Source organism: Vombatus ursinus, unplaced genomic scaffold, assembly GCF_900497805.2.
Source record: "Vombatus ursinus unplaced genomic scaffold, bare-nosed wombat genome assembly UNPS02008961.1, whole genome shotgun sequence".
Lineage (NCBI taxonomy): Eukaryota > Metazoa > Chordata > Mammalia > Diprotodontia > Vombatidae > Vombatus > Vombatus ursinus.
In genome coordinates this window covers 15,186,687-15,202,560 of record NW_020948739.1, presented here as the reverse complement: position 1 = coordinate 15,202,560, position 15,874 = coordinate 15,186,687, and the positions used below count along the sequence as shown (strand labels likewise).

The 15,874-nt window shown below is 38.1% G+C and overlaps 1 pseudogene; it reads left to right on the top strand.

Annotated features, from left to right (window-relative positions):
• The first annotated feature begins 14,640 nt into the window (after positions 1–14,640).
• On the top strand, positions 14,641–15,499 carry LOC114034310 (annotated as a pseudogene).
• The last annotated feature ends 375 nt before the right edge of the window (positions 15,500–15,874 follow it).

Below are 15,874 nucleotides of genomic sequence, written 5' to 3'. Positions count from 1 at the left end.
TGGGGTAAATGTCGCTGCCTTCCAAGCAATTGACCTGAGGCTGACCTAGTCAGAACATGAAAATAGGAACATAGTCATGGAAACTGAGAATAAAAAGAGGCAAGGAAAAGGAATGGAAGAGAAGTGAAGAGAAAGCACAGGTGAATTTTTAGGCCATGGGAAAGTGAGTGAAAAAGAATACAAGAAGTGTGGGAACCATGCCAAGGTTGCTAAAGGTATTTATCCCTAAGTAAGAATTCCTTCTAACACCTCCACAACAAATACTCATCCAATCTTTGACTGAAGACTTCTGGAAAGGGAAACATAACTTCCCAAGACAACCACTTTGAGATAGTATTAATTGTCAGGGTTTACTCCCTTAATGCAAACCTAAATTTTACTCTTTGTAATGTCCACCTATTTCTCCCCAGTAATTTGACAGTAATAAGCAATTAGCAAAATTGAAGCAAAGCTTCAGAGTGGTAGAGAACAAACAAATATAAATCATATATTATTACTGGCCCTCTCTAATTTTGCCCATTAATTATCTGATTACCTGTAAACTTCCCCTAGAAGGATTATGTGCTAATGATGCCATAACAGGTAATAAATTAAGGTCCAATAATTGTTTTACCTAGGAATTTTTCTTGCCCAACCTCCTGGTTGAATGGGTAGGTGGCACAGCAGATAAAGTGCTAGGCTCTGGATTTAGGAGGAACTAAGTTCAAATCCATCCTCAGACACTCACTAACTGTGTGATCTTGGACAAGTCGATTAACCCTGTTTGCTTCAATTTCCTCAACTGTAAAACGAGTAGGAGAAGGAAATGGCAAAACATGCCAGTATCTGTTCCAAGAAAACCCCAAATGTGGTCACAGAGAGTCAGATATGACTGAAACAACTGAACAACAAAGCTTCTCCTGGTAGGCTAAGTCCCACTAAACATAAATAATAACTTAAAAGTTTGCTACAGAAACAGAGAATGGTATTTAATGACACAATGAAGCATATGACGTGGATGAAGATTTCTTAGTTTAATAAGAAAAAAATACAAATATTAAAAAAAATTATAGAAGGAGTCATTCAACAAGTAATTTTAAAGTGTTTACAAACTGTCAAGCATTCTCTGAGAGGAAGGTTCCTCATCTGCAAGACGATTTCAAGGTCCCCTACAGCTCAAAGTCTATGAGCCTATGCTAACTCTAGAGAAAAGAAGATGTATGAAGGGCATGAGAGCTGAGCTCTCATGGAAAAAAAGAGTGGATTTTTTTTTTTTGATCCCCAAGGGCAGAAGTAGGAGTGGTGGGAAAAAAGTTTCAAATGCAAGCTTGATGTAAATAAAAACTGTGATAAGCTCTAGGTATATAAAGAAAGGTAGTAACAGTCTCTGCCCTCAAGGAATTTGCATTCCAGTGGGGAAGGCAACATGAAAATAACTAGGTAGATGCATGATATATAAAGAATAATTGGAAGGTAATATGAGAATAGAAAGTACTAGCAGCTAGAGGACTCTGAAAGGCCTCCTATTGAAGGAAAGTTATGGGCTAAGTTCCAAAGGAAGCAAGGGAAGCTAGGAGTCAGAGATGAGAAGGGTCGACATTTCAGGTGTGGGGTACAGTCAATGCAAAGACATGGGATATGAAGTGCTCTATGTGAGAAATAACAAGTATGCTAGTGTAGCTGGATTATAGAATATGTGGAGGAAAGTAAAGTGTAGGAAGATTTGAAAAGTAGGCATGAGTCATGTTATGAAGAGCTTTAAAATGCTAAATAGAGGAGTTCCTATTTGATCCTACAAGTAAGAAGAATCTCTTAGAGTTTATTTTATGGAAGGTAAAATGGTCACACCAATCCTTTAGAAAAATTACCTTGGGAGCTGAGTGGAGAATGGAGTGAAGTGGGAAGACACTTAAAGCTAGGATACCAGTTGGAAAGCTGTTGCAAAAGACCAGATAAGATGTAATAAGAACCAGAATTCAGTTTGTGGCCATGTGGTTGGAGATAAAGTAATGTATACAACAGATGTTGTGAAGATAGAAATGTTCACATTTGGCAATGGATTGGATATGTGAGACAAAAGAGAGTGAAGAGTCAAGGAGGACATGGAGTTAGTGTGTCTACCTGAATGGGAGGATGGTGGTGCTTTTGGACAACAATAAAGACTTTGGGAAGAGCTGAAGATTTCCTTGAAAAGTAATGAGTTCTGGGGCAGCTAGGTGGTGCAGTGAATAGAGCACTGGTCCTGAAGTCAGGAGGACCTGAGTTCAGATCCGGTCTCAGACCAAACACTTGACACTTACTAGCTGTGTGACCCTGGGCAAGTCACTTAACCCCAATTGCCAAAAAAAAAAAAAAAGTAGTGAGTTCTGTTTTGGACATGCTGAGTTTTCAGTTCCTTACAAATAGAGGTGATAATTGAACTCCTGAGAGCTGATGAGATCACCAAGTGAGATAGATACTACACAATGAAAAAAGAAGAAGGAACAAGGAACAGCCTTGGAGAATTCTCACGGTGAATGGGTATGAAATGGGTGATGAACCAATAAAATCAATCAGTTGGTCAAGAAGCATTTATTAAGTGCCAATTATGCTCCAGACACTATGCTAAGTATCAAGATACAAAGAAAGGCAAAAGAAAGTCCCCATTCTGGAGAAGCTCATAATCTAATGAGGGAGACAACATTCAAACAGATATGTTCAAACAAAAGCTCTATGCAGGATAAATAGGAAATGATCAATAGAAGTCACTAGAATTAGGAGAGATAAGAAAGAAATAGAGAAGGAGCCCTATTAGGAAAAGCAATATAGTACAATGGAAAGAGCATTAATCCGAAATCAGAAGACCTGGGTTCTAATGTCTTATCTGTCCCTTATAACCTCTTTGACCTTGGTCAAGTCATTTAATCTTTCTATGACCTCATGATCCTCCTTTGTAAAAAACAAGGGGATTAGAATAGATGGCCTCTCAGAGTCAGTCTGGTCCTAAATTTGTGATCCTACAAATAGTACTACAATTCTCAGAAACAACTCCAAAATATTTGATTCACAAGTATTCTGAAAGATGAATGACAGTGGATATCTCACCACTACTAGGAATATAATTCCAAGTTGGTCAAAGACAGATTCAGAGGTGTCCCAAAGAATACATGGTTCCAGCATGGACTTGCATAACCCTCATTCTGTCTTCCTTCCTCTTCATCCCTTCTCCCCATACCTTTTCTCCTATGTGTGTGTGTCAGAGCTGGGGTGGGAGAGCGGGGTACAGGGGAAGAAAGGGAGAGGGAAATATGGGCTATCAGTCACTGTAGAGCCATCCACTGTCTAAATATTGCTGAAGGATGAGGAAACGAAGAAGACGCAATGCAGAATCCTTGGCCAGGATCAGTCCTCCTTTCTCACGCCCAAGCCCCACCTAGCCCAGAGCTTAGGTCCCCCAGAACACAGTCAAACTGTTTTCCCAATTGGAACAAGCCCTTGCTTCTCCTCTTGTTATCCTGTCTCCAGGGGTATCTGACATAGCTTCACCCTCACCCCAACCCCAAGCCCCATACCTGCCTTCTTTTTTAGGGAAATACTTGTTAGCAGTCCTCTCAGTTTGTCCAGTCACGGGCAATTCTCCACCCTCTTTGCTATGCCTTGCTTCTTCTCTATGATTTCAATTCTAGTTCTAACTTATTTTTTAAATCTCATTTAATATTACTTCTCATTCATTCTACATTCTTGCCAACCTGTTTCCCCAAACTAGGAGGCTAGGTTGCAAAGAGACGAGAAGACCTGAGTTTAAATCTAGCCTCAGACACTTAGTAACTGTGTGAACTTGGGCAAGTCACTTAACTTCCATTTGCCTCAGTAAAATAGTACATTGGGAATAGTAATAGTACTTTAACTCCTAAAGTTATTGTGAGTATAAAGGATGATATTTGTAAAAAAAAAAAAAAAAAAAAAAGAAAACAGCAACAATTTAGTCGAGTGTCATCATATAGTACATGCTAGTTGTTGTCATCATCATCATCATCATCTAAATATTGCATGTCCTGCTTCAGTTTTCTTCAGTGGAATGAGCTCTATATCTGAACTCAGAGGATCTGGTTTTAAACCAGATTATTTATTACCTGCGTGGTAAGTGTGAGCAAGTCATCTTATTTCCTGTGACCTCAGTTTTCTCATCTCTAAAATGAGAGTTATAGTAGATGACCTCTTATGACTCTGTCATCTCTACGATCCTATGATTCTGGGCCACATTTGGCCAACCTTGACATGAGATCATGTGAACATGTTATGTCCTAATAGGGAAGAAAAAGAGAGAGAGAGAGAAAGAGAGAGAAAGAGAAAGAGAGAAAGAGAGAGAGAGAGAGAGAGTGAGAGAGCTCTGGTGGCTTCTCTTTTAATTCAAAGTTTATCCACTAATGCCCAGAGAGATGAGAAAACATGATGTTCCCCAATCCTCTGTATTCCAGAATAGCTAATGTTCATAAACTTCCTTAAGCTTGTCAAAGCACTTTACATGCTACTTCATTTGATCATCATAGCAACACTGGGAGGTATATAGATACTATTGTCCCCATTTTCCAGTTAAAGGAACTGAGGCTGACAGGGTGAGTAATTTGTCCAGGGTGACATGCCTCATAAGAGTCTGAGGAAGGATTTGAACTTAGAAGAGAAGAGAGGCACGTCAAAGAACAGAACCAAACAACTTCTGTTCTCCTGATATCCATATGGAGAAGGGAATCAGCTGAGTCACTGCCAAGTCTCTGATCTCCTGCTCAACTATAAGTAAAAAGAATAACAAGAGAAAGACTGCCAGAAGGTCCAGTATCTTTAAACCTCTTTGGACACCTTCTGTTCAAATCAGGCACGTGTTTCTAATCATGTTTCTTCTTCCTTGGTCTAATTTCTGCTCTTGAGTATTAAAGGCAATAGCATGAAATGCTGGGAAAGTAAATCTCACAGGACATGTTCTCTTAACAAGGAGTCAGTCACATCATTTTTGTCTCTTGAGATGTACAATATAGATTGCAAAAATCTTTAGCAGAACCTGTTCAATGATTTAGCAGTAACGTGGGGTAGTAGAAAGAGTACTGAATGTGGATTCCAGTTCTGGCTCAGCACCAGTGAGCCTTATGACCTTAGATAGGCCACTTAAAATCATTCTGAGGTAGTTTGCTCACTTTGGTATAATGAGGATCAAACCACTTGTGTTTACTTTACAGTCATTGGGAAGAAGGCACTTTGTAAACTGGAAAGTGATTTAGAATAATATGAATTTTTATAACATCCCTGGACATATTTGTCTTGTGATTTCAAAGTGTAAATATTTTTGTTGCTTTTTTTTTTTTACAATACGCAAAATGAGAATATCCAATCTATAATGACATAAAGCATTCTAGTTTTCTTCTAAGGAGAGATTACATAATTCTCTTCCCTGGAAACAGAAACTAAGGCAGAATTCAAAAAGCAATAAGATAACCCTCCATGAACTGAGTCTCCCATTGCTAATTCCATTAAAAAAATTCTATGGCCCTTTGTAAATAGTCACTTTTTGGTTTATTTATGTTTTCCTGGTTAATAATTTGTTTGATTAGAGTTTAGAGAAATTAGAATTTCTGATTAGAGTCTCTTTCAAAATAAGAGCAACTTGACGTGTGTTTTTGGCAGATTTTATTTTATCACACGAAGAGAATAAAAGAATTTTGGTTTGGCTAATGATCCAACTTGAAGGCAAATGTCCCAGTGAACTTGGAAGTGCTTCTAATAATCACCTTGCTCAGATGTAGACATAGCACTCACCAGGGAAATGACTTATTAATATACAATATCATATTAACTCTTTGGAAGCTGTAGATGATGACTTATTCTTGACTAATAATTTCCTGGCTTCTGATGATTCTCAAGAGGGAAGAAATGCTGTAATTGGAAGGTAGGCTGTATTAGTCCATTCAAGAATCCTGCCTGCTTGGTCTAAATCACTACAAAAGTACTTTCTCCTCTTTGAGCCTATATGGTTTACGATTTCCCACTTTCCAGGCTATCCATTTCCAACCATTCATTGTCTTGCCATTATTTAACTTTTCATATCTTTTAAAATCGGTAGTGAAACACATCTATCAATCTGAGGATATTCATGGACTAGTTTGTAATCCTCTAATTTTCCTCAAGAGTTTAGCACTATCACTTGAATTTCTTTATTACTGGAAAATAAGATTCATTGAGACTTTACAGTCTTTTTCCTTTTGAATTTTGCAAAAAAAAAGAAAATAATAGTTATTATTTTAAATTCTAGTTCAGTAAATAACCACCGTGACTCATGAAGTTTTAATTGGAGAAATGGTTGATTGTTACCTTTTTACAAGAACTCTTGGACTCATGGACAGCAAGACAAAAATAATGACTCACACAAATATTTTGTTGAGCTCTACGGAAAAAAAATTAAACTTAATTTCCTTGAATTTATACTCATCCCAATTTTTTTAATGTGCTCTCCCATGGGAGGCTACTATCTTAATAAAGTGCTGCAAGTCCTTTGTTATTTGACATGGTCAAGGAATGATATATTCAGTTTCAAAGAGGGCCACCATTTAAATTCTATATGAATTACTAGTTTCAAAAGAATTAGAACATTCAATGCTAAAACCATACTAAGCATGATTTCATCTTTTTAAGTGAACTAATCATACCTCCCTCATCTTGTACTTTTCCAGTCACATTTTTAACTAAAGTATAAAACATTTTATTTTTCCATTTAAAAATTCTTCTTAATTATATTTAGCTCGCTGTTCTAACCTGGTAGTTTTCTTTGAATTCTAACTCTGTAATCTTACCTGTTATCTTTCACTCTGAGGTTCATGCCATCTACAGATTTGATAAGCTTTCCATCTCTTCACTCACAAAGACTCCATCATAGTTCAAAATCTCTTCACCTTTTGTCTAAACTATTAAAATAACTTCCTGTGCCCACCCTCTTTATCCAGCCTACCCCAAATTGCCAAATTGATATTTCTAAAGCACAGGTTTGACCATGTCACAATTGTATTGCTCAAGAAGATTCTGTGACTCCCTACTTTCTCTAGGCTGTGATGCAAACTAAATAGGAGGGAATAGATGCAGTATATGTTAAGGACATAGGATCAAAAAAGACTTGGCAACAATATGAAGCATGAAGAAGGAAGAGTCAAGGATGACTTTGGTGCCATGAATCTGAGTTACTGGAAGGGTAATTGTATCCTGAACTTAGAGAAATTAAATGCTAGGAAGGTTTTGGGGGGAAGATAAGTTATATTTTAGATCTAAGTTTGAAATTCTTATGGGATATCCAGATGGAAATGTTCAATAACTTGTTTGTGAATGTTCCATATGAAGTTTTTTCTCAGAGTTTGCCTATGAAAGGAAAGAATGATTTCAGATGATAGCTCAAGGGGATAGTAGATTCGATTGATTATTCATTGGCTTGCTTGTTAAAAAGCAATTGGAGACAATATAATTCAAGAGAGAAAGTCAGTGTCAATAAACATTTATTGAGCAATTATTTTCTGCTAGGCACTGTGCTCATTGCCTTGAGTACAAAAAGAAGCAAAAGACAGTCCCTGACTCCTTTCACTTAGCATTTGACTTCAATACTTAAAATGAGTCAAAGATGATTTTAATCTTCTGAGCATGGGTGACTTCCTACCCCCACAGTAAGGAAAATTTGGGAAAGGAGGAAAAGATAGTGGGTGAGATAATAGATATCATTCATTTTGGACATGCTGAAGTTGATATTCTTGTGGGTCATTCAGGAGGAGATGTCTAACAGTCCACTGGCAGTGCAAAACTAGAGTTCAAGAGAGAGATTATAGGGGGATATCTAGTCTTGAGAGACATCTGTATATTGATGATGCTTGATATCTTGAGAACTAGTGAGATCTCTGAGAAAATATATGTAAATAGAGAAGAAATTAGAAGAGTGTCTAGATGTTGATCATACCTCATCCTGGGAACACCCACACTAATGGAACAGGAGGGAGATGGTGATCCATCAAAGGAGTCTAAGGTCCAGAAGAAGGCAATGTCACAGAAACCAAATGAAGAAATGGTATTCAGAGAAGGGAGTGGTGACAAAAGCTGCAAAGAGGTCAAGGGGGATGGGGATGTAGGAAACATCATCAGATGTAATAGCTAACAGATAATGAGTTGAACACTGTACCACTTTCTGAACTTCCTATCTGTTTTAGGTAGCCTCTCTATAATATCATCTATCCTCTTTTTGAACCTCTCCAATGATAGGAAACTTACCACTTAAGGCATTAGGGTAACTAGTAGAAATTTCTTCTTATTTTGAGTCAAAATTAAACTTCTTATAGCTTTGACCCATTGTTCCTAGCTCTCCTTTCTACAGCAGAACAGAGGAAATCTATCTGAAACCTCTTTTTCATGACAAGCATACAAATTCATAAAATGAGAGGTTGGACTAGATAGAGAAAGAAACTAAGGCACAGTGAAGACCTGAATTCTCTTCCCAAATCTTGCCCAGAATCACCATTTGAAGAAGCACCTGGGCCATCCCTATTCATGTTTCTTCTGGGCCTTTTCTTGACTTTTTAGAGTTTTACACCTCTGCTCTGACTACCTTTTAACCCTGGAGATACCTCTGTTTTATTGCTTTAATTTCATATTAGTGCATTCCCGCCTAGAACTTCCATTTCAGGGAGTGTTCAGGCCGACCGTATTCATTTTTCTCTTGTTTTGACACAGGCTCTCTAGTCTTTTATAAATTCTATGCCCTGCCACCTACTTTTTAGCTTCCTTTTATGTGTTGTCTTCTCTGATTAGAATGTAAGCTCATTGATGGTAGGGTCTTTATTTTATTTCACTTGTATTTGTATTATCAGTGCTTTGCACAGTGCCTTGCAATAGTAAGTACTTAATCTCTCTCTCTCTCTCTCTCTCTCTCTCTCTCTCTCTCTCTCTCTCTCTCTCTCTCTCCCTCTCCCTCTCTCTCTCTCTCAATCTGTCATCTATTTGTCCTATCATTTATCTTCTATCATCTATCTACCTATCATCTCTCTCTCTCTCTTTTTCTCTCTCATCTGTCTGTCTTTCTATCATGTATCTTTCATCTTTCTCTTTATAGCTCTGTTTATCTACCTGTGTGACCTTATTAGTCATTTTACTCCACTGAGCCTCAGTTTTCTTATCTTTAAAATTAGAGAGTTGAACTATATGTCTTCTAATGGCTCTTCCAGCTCTAGATCTATGATCAGGGAAATGGAAAATTTGAGGACCTGTACTTTATATTTACAAGTCATGTGATCATATTTGGCTGAAGCTAATTGAAGGCTCTCATATAGGGGATTGTGTAGACAAGTTATATACTGAGGTCTTCCCACTTAACAGGATATTAAACTGGAAAATGTAACTAATCTAGAGTTGGTTGCTGTATGAATCCCCCATGTACTAGGTTTCAAATGTTCTCATTTTAAGACTGTGTGACTTGTTGATATAAAATAATAGATGCTCCTAGCTAGAGGATACATTAGTGGTGTAAGCTAAGGAAGAATCATGAGGTGCTTGGAATATATATAAGAGGCTGTTTATACCTGTTGACAACTTTATGCAGAAACATGGTAAATGAATAGAGAAAAATGAATTAGTAAGAGTAGTTTCCCTTTTAGGGTCAGATTTCTAGCAAGGCATTACAGAACCCCTCTTCTCCTTTGTTTTTATACCAAGCCCTAATTGTCAGTTCTGCTATAGTTTTCTGTCCCCTTTTCCCCCCATCTCAAATATATACAAATACATGCACATTCTCACACATATTAGTTTATAGATTATATGGCAAAATAGTGATAAAGAAAATAGATATTAACTGTAACAATAATCTGCAGAGCTTTGTTAGGGTTGAGTAATTATGAATTCTTGATGCAGGGAGAATAGTCTGAGAAAATCCATGAGGAAATCAACTTGGAACGATGTGAGAAAACTCAACAAGTTTTTCAGACCTAGCAATTCCACTGCTGAGCATGTATCCCAAAGAAGTAACACGCTGAAAGAAAAAGTCTCCAAGTGCCAAAATACTTGTAGCAGCACCAAAAAACTGGAAACAAAGTAGACGATCATATATAGGGAAACAGATGAATAGAATACTATAATATGAACTTCATCAAATATTGTTCCATAGGAAGCAAAGAATCTGAGGAAGAATTGATGCAGAAGAAAGGAAACACAAGCAGGAGAAAAATATGCACAGAGATTACAATATACAAGAGAAAATAACAGTGAGAAGCAGCTTCACTCTGATTCATTGCAATGACCTATCAGGTCCAGAGGACAGTTAGTGAAATGTACTTCTGGTGGGGAACAATAGTTGCCAAATATGGCATGGGCTGTAAAATGGATTTTTCTCTGTTACAAAGGCAGACTCAATTTAGTGGGGGAAGGGGACAGTGAAGATAATGGGAAATTGGTATAAAAAATGAGACACCAACAAAACTGAAGAAGAAATTCTATGAGGAATCCTTCCTCCAATTATCCTGTTCACCATTCTTGCAGTGCCATTTGCCTTGTTAATTCCTTTCCTAAAATTTCATCTCACCTCATTAGTCTTCTATATATCCCAGAGAGTCTATCCATTCTTTCTTGATTTGGTTCTTTATCTAGTTTGGAAAATAGCTAATGTTGTCTTAGATAACAGCCCAGAAACTTTGAAATATTGATAAGAAAGTCCTGAGCATACACGTCAATAACAATAATACTGTTCTATCATTTTTTAGTTGTGTCCAACTCTCCATGACCCCATTTGGGATTTTCTTGGTAAAGATATTGGAGTGGTTTGCCATTTCCCTCTCCAGCTCAATTTTTTTTTTTACAGATGAGGAACTGAGGCAAACAGGGTTAAGTGATTTGCTTAGGGACATGCAACTGGTAAGTATCTGAGGCCAGATTTTGAACTCATGAAGATAAGTCTGATTCTAAGCCCAGTGCTCTATCCGCTACACCACCTAGCAACAATAATAACAGAATTTATATAGTACTTATTATGTGATAGGCATTCTACAATATTCTCTCATTTGGTCCTCATAACAAGTAGATAGTATTATCATCTCCAATTTGCAGTTTAAGAAATTGACGTTAAGTGACTTGTCCAAGATCATACAGCTAGTATGGGTCTGAGCCTGGATTTGAACTCAAGTTTATCCTGATTCCAGGCCCATTTCTCTATCCACTGAGATACCTAGGCAATTCACTAGCAGAAACAACTTCCACCTACTCCAGAAGGTTTTCTATTATAGAACTCTTGAAATTTTGAGACAGAACTTATGAACTTTTGGAAAACTGTGGGGACATCATACAAACATAAGGGCATAAAATGGTACAGACTATTCTGAATTTGGAAGACCACCTTTCATCCATCCTTTCCCTGAATCTAGGTTGAAGTGTCTGTCCTCTGAAGGTCCAGTTAGGGGAATATTATTATCTTATAAGCTGATCCAGCTAGCCAAGTATCAAAGTCAGAGAGTCACTGGTTCCAGATGTGGTTGACGTTTAGGATAGGCGTGTGATTCCCTGCTGTTATCATCAAAAAGCATTGAGTTGAAGAAAAGAGGAGTGTGGCGGTAGATGAATGTCTTCTGGTTATTCACAAGATCATATATTTAGAGCTGGAAAGGGTTTAGAATCCATCAAGTCCAATCCCATCTTTTTATAGATAAGGAAACTGAGGCCCAGAGAGGTTAAGTAACTCACCAAAAGTTATACAGTTGTTATACATTTGAAGCAGAATAAACTGAGGTACTCCTGACTCCAAGATCAATGCTTTATCCATTAAACCTTGCTTCCTCTGAGGAATCTTTTTTATCTGGGATTCCTCAGAAAGGTTTAGGCCTTAAGCCTACTATATGGCTAGCTAGAACTGGTACTTCCAGGACTCATTGAATAACACAATCGTAAGGCTTATGTGGATGGAATACTTTCCCATCCACCACGCTAAATGTATGCCTAAAATTCTGACACTTTAGAGGGAGCTCTGACTCAGAGTTTAGTGGTAGGGTAATGTAGTTGAGCTCTAGGTAGTACTCTGACAGTGTTGGGAATGGAAAGTCATCTTCCTCGTGTGCTACATGCTGATTGGTTTACACAAGTCAGCCAGTGGATCCCAAGATAATTTGGGATAATATTTGAGTTGAGCTATTTTCACAATTCTACCTTATGAAGAATAAAGGGGATTATAATAGGTTGGTTAATAGGTTGGGGCTGAAATTGCATCTATTGTATTAATTACCACAAAGGACACATAGGATTTCATGGGCTCTTGTTTTCATTGTGCAAAGACCAAGTCCAGAACATTTGCATATGTCCCCAAGTCTACCAATGCTGGGATCCACAACATCTGATTGTTGTAAAGGACTTCATTCAAGGTCAGAAACAGGTGGATTGTGGAGAGATCTGTAGGTATTTGTTGGTTGACCCTAGGGATGGTGAGAATGAAGTAAAATAGAGATTCTCCACTATTCAACAACACATTGTTCAATTTATATAAACTCATGCCCTTGGATTATACTTGGAACTCGGGCAGTAGGGGAAACTGCTACTCCCAAGCTTCGGTCTTACCCACAGTAAATATTGTGGTACCAGTATGTGGGCTGAACACACTCTGGAGTTTTGATTGCTACTGTAGTATGGCCATTATCTATGAGTGTGACTACATCAGTAGCTACCTCAATCTAAGCTAATTCATCATGAATAGAGGCTATCAAACATTCTAGACATTAATTAACCATGATATAGGTATTCTGGACAGTTAGGTGGCACAGTGGATAGAGTGCCAGGCCTGGAGTCATGAAAACCTATCTTCCTAAGTTCAAATCTGGCCTCAAACATTTGCTAGTGTGACCCTGGGGGAGTCATTTAAACGTGTTTGCCTCAGTTTTCTCATCTGCAAAATGAGCTACGGAAAGAAATGGCAAAGCGCTTCAGTATCTTTGCCAAGAAAACCTCAAATGGAGTCATGAAGAGTTTAATAAAACTCAAAAATCACTGAACAACAATAACAAATATGTATTCTAGGACTAATTTTGCACTGGTATCCTAAAGAACCATAGGATAATAAATTTGAAGTAAGAAGGGACTTTGTAGGTCATCTAATTCAACTCCAACTGAAGAAAACAGAGATATTTTGCTATGTTCCTTTTCCTTCCTTGAGCCAGTGAATCTTTCTTAGCAAATTCTGAATGGAAGGAAGAGAAATTCTCCTTGAATTTATGTCAGAAAGCCTCTGTGAGAAGCAGCAGAGTGGATGAGATGCAAGACTGGAAGCAAAAAGACCTGATCACACCTTCATGTGAGACAAGGGTGAGGAAGGTATCTGAATGATGTGAAGGGAGGAGGAAGGGAGGAGGAGTTCTCCTATAATGGCTTCAAATTTTTGGACGAAGAATGGGATTAGGTTCTTACCCGAGAGGTTGGGGACAGTGGGGGCCTGGGAGCTTTGAGCAAGGGTGAAAAGGTTTAGAGGCAGCCCCTGTGAGGAGTGGGAGAGCAAATTGATCGCAAAAATATAAAAGTATTTCTTTGCTTGCGGTGTGGACATAAATGACAATTGTATAATGTAAATTTGTAGTAGGCCCAATCAGCACACATCATTCAGCAGCACATGAATATGAGTCAGCAAGGCAGCATGGTATAAATAAACGTGAGGTTTGTCAGAAATAGTTGTGATTAGGGTCAAGGAGGCAAGCCATTCCAATGAAGAGGATAGTGTAGAGATGCACTGATTTACCAAGAGGTAGATGTAGAAAAGAGAGGAGAGTGTAGTCAGCTTGTGCAAGGCGATGGCCTGGGCCAGAACTTGGAGGTGGAAAGATCTGAAGCTAGACTAGGCCAGGGTTAAACATACTCAGCCTTTTTTAGTTAAATTAGCTCATAGTCCTTTTAGCCCAAGTGTAAATTGGCCTGAGTCCACATGGGTTCTTTTCTCTGCAAAGTTAGAGCTTAAAAAATCCAAGCTATTAATAAAATCATATCAGCTCCTCAAACTTGTAGCCCAGAATAATCTCTTATTAGGCCAGGTTAGTTCCTGAACTGTTTTAAATCCTTATGTATTCAAATAGTCTCTTCCACTTTCCCCATTTGCACGGTCTCTGTTCTCCAAGATTTGCACATCCCAATAAAGCAATTAAGGCCAATTTTATCTTTACCTAGAAAAAGCCATCTTTTAAAGAACTAACAAGTTAGCAAGTCAGCAAAATATCAAAGAACAGGAAAACTCAGGAGAAAACAATGTTTTTATTTGAGTAGGCAATGATAAAGCAGAGAGACAAGCAGAGTGAAGAAATTCAGGGTTTCCCAGTCAGTTCACAGTGGAATCTTTGTATAGGCAGAGCAGAGAGGATGGAAAGCTCCTAGCAGCTTATGGTCAGTTCCCATGTTAAGTTTCCTTTATTACTAGATTCTGTTGGGGCTGCTCTCTTACCGTCTCCCTTTCAGAGATCTTCTCCAGCTCCTGAACTCCCGCCATCCCAGTTCTCATGATGATTCAATACCTTTCTGGGCTGTGAAAACTGTATCTACCCTGCATCTATGCAACTATAGCCTGACACCTGTCCCAAATGCATGTATTGGTCCAATTTGGGGCCATATAACAGAGTGCAAAAAACATGAAGCTACCGGGATTATTGCTATTAAATTGCAATGAGTTATTATTGCAGTTCTGATGTTGTTGTTAGGTAGTACAGTGAATAGAGCATTGGGCCTGGAAAAAGGAAGATCTGAATTCAAATCTGGCTTCAGACATTTACTACTTGAGAGTGTCTGGAAAAGTCATTTAACTTCTCTAAGCTTCAGTTTCCTCATCCACAAAATGAGGATAATAATAACACCTATATCCCAAGGTTGTTATGAAGAGCAAATGAAATGATATTTGTAGAGTGCTTTATAAATCTTAAAACACTATATGAATTATATTATTATATTGCTGTTGAATTGAAATTGTATAAATATGGGAATTTTCTTTATTTATTTACTTGTTTTGGAAAAAGGGTCATCCCCCAGAAGACCTTGGTTTAAGACTCACCTCTGACATCAACTGGCTATGTGATCCTGGGCAAATCACTTAACCTCTCAGGCCTCCAGACAGCTTTTTAAGACTATCATTTGGGGGGCACCGAGTCTACCGGCGTCCGGGGACGGACGGAGGGAACAGACTGAGCCAGAGCGACAGCTGCGGGGCAATGCGGGAGCCACGGCAGGGCAGGCTTTTACAAAGTTTCTTCCCCTCCTTGACCGAGTTTTGGTTGAAAGGAGTGCAGCTGAGACTGTTACCAAAGGAGGTATTATGCTTCCAGAAAAATTTCAAGGAAAAGTATTACAGGCAACGGTAGTAGCTGTTGGATCAGGATCTAAAGGAAAGAGTGGAGAAATTCAACAAGTTAGTGTGAAAGTTGGAGATAAATTTCTTCTTCCAGAATATGGTGGAACCAAAGTTGTTATAGAAGACAAGGACTATTTCTTATTTAGAGATAGTGACATTCTGGGGAAATATGTGTATTGAAATCACTAATGAAGTGGTGTCATGGAAGTTACCCATTCCACTGAAGTTCTGAAATCTTTTGTTTCATCATGTAAATAATTTCCAGGTCTCTTGTTTTATAATAAATGAATATGTTGTGTCTCTAAAATCCAATTTCTCTGCATCAATATGAACATTTCCAAATAAAAAAATGTTAAAAAAAGATTATCAATTGCAGAAAAGTTGTCTATTGGCATCAGTGGAGAGAGTTTGGTCACCAAGAGCTATAATGATGAAGTTATGAGACTTATAATGATGTAATTATGGGTCCTTTTCAAATAAAATTGAGTTTAAGACACAGTATGGTAGTGTGGAAAGAATGCTGAAACTTCTTCAGTCGGAAGACCTAAGTTTGGT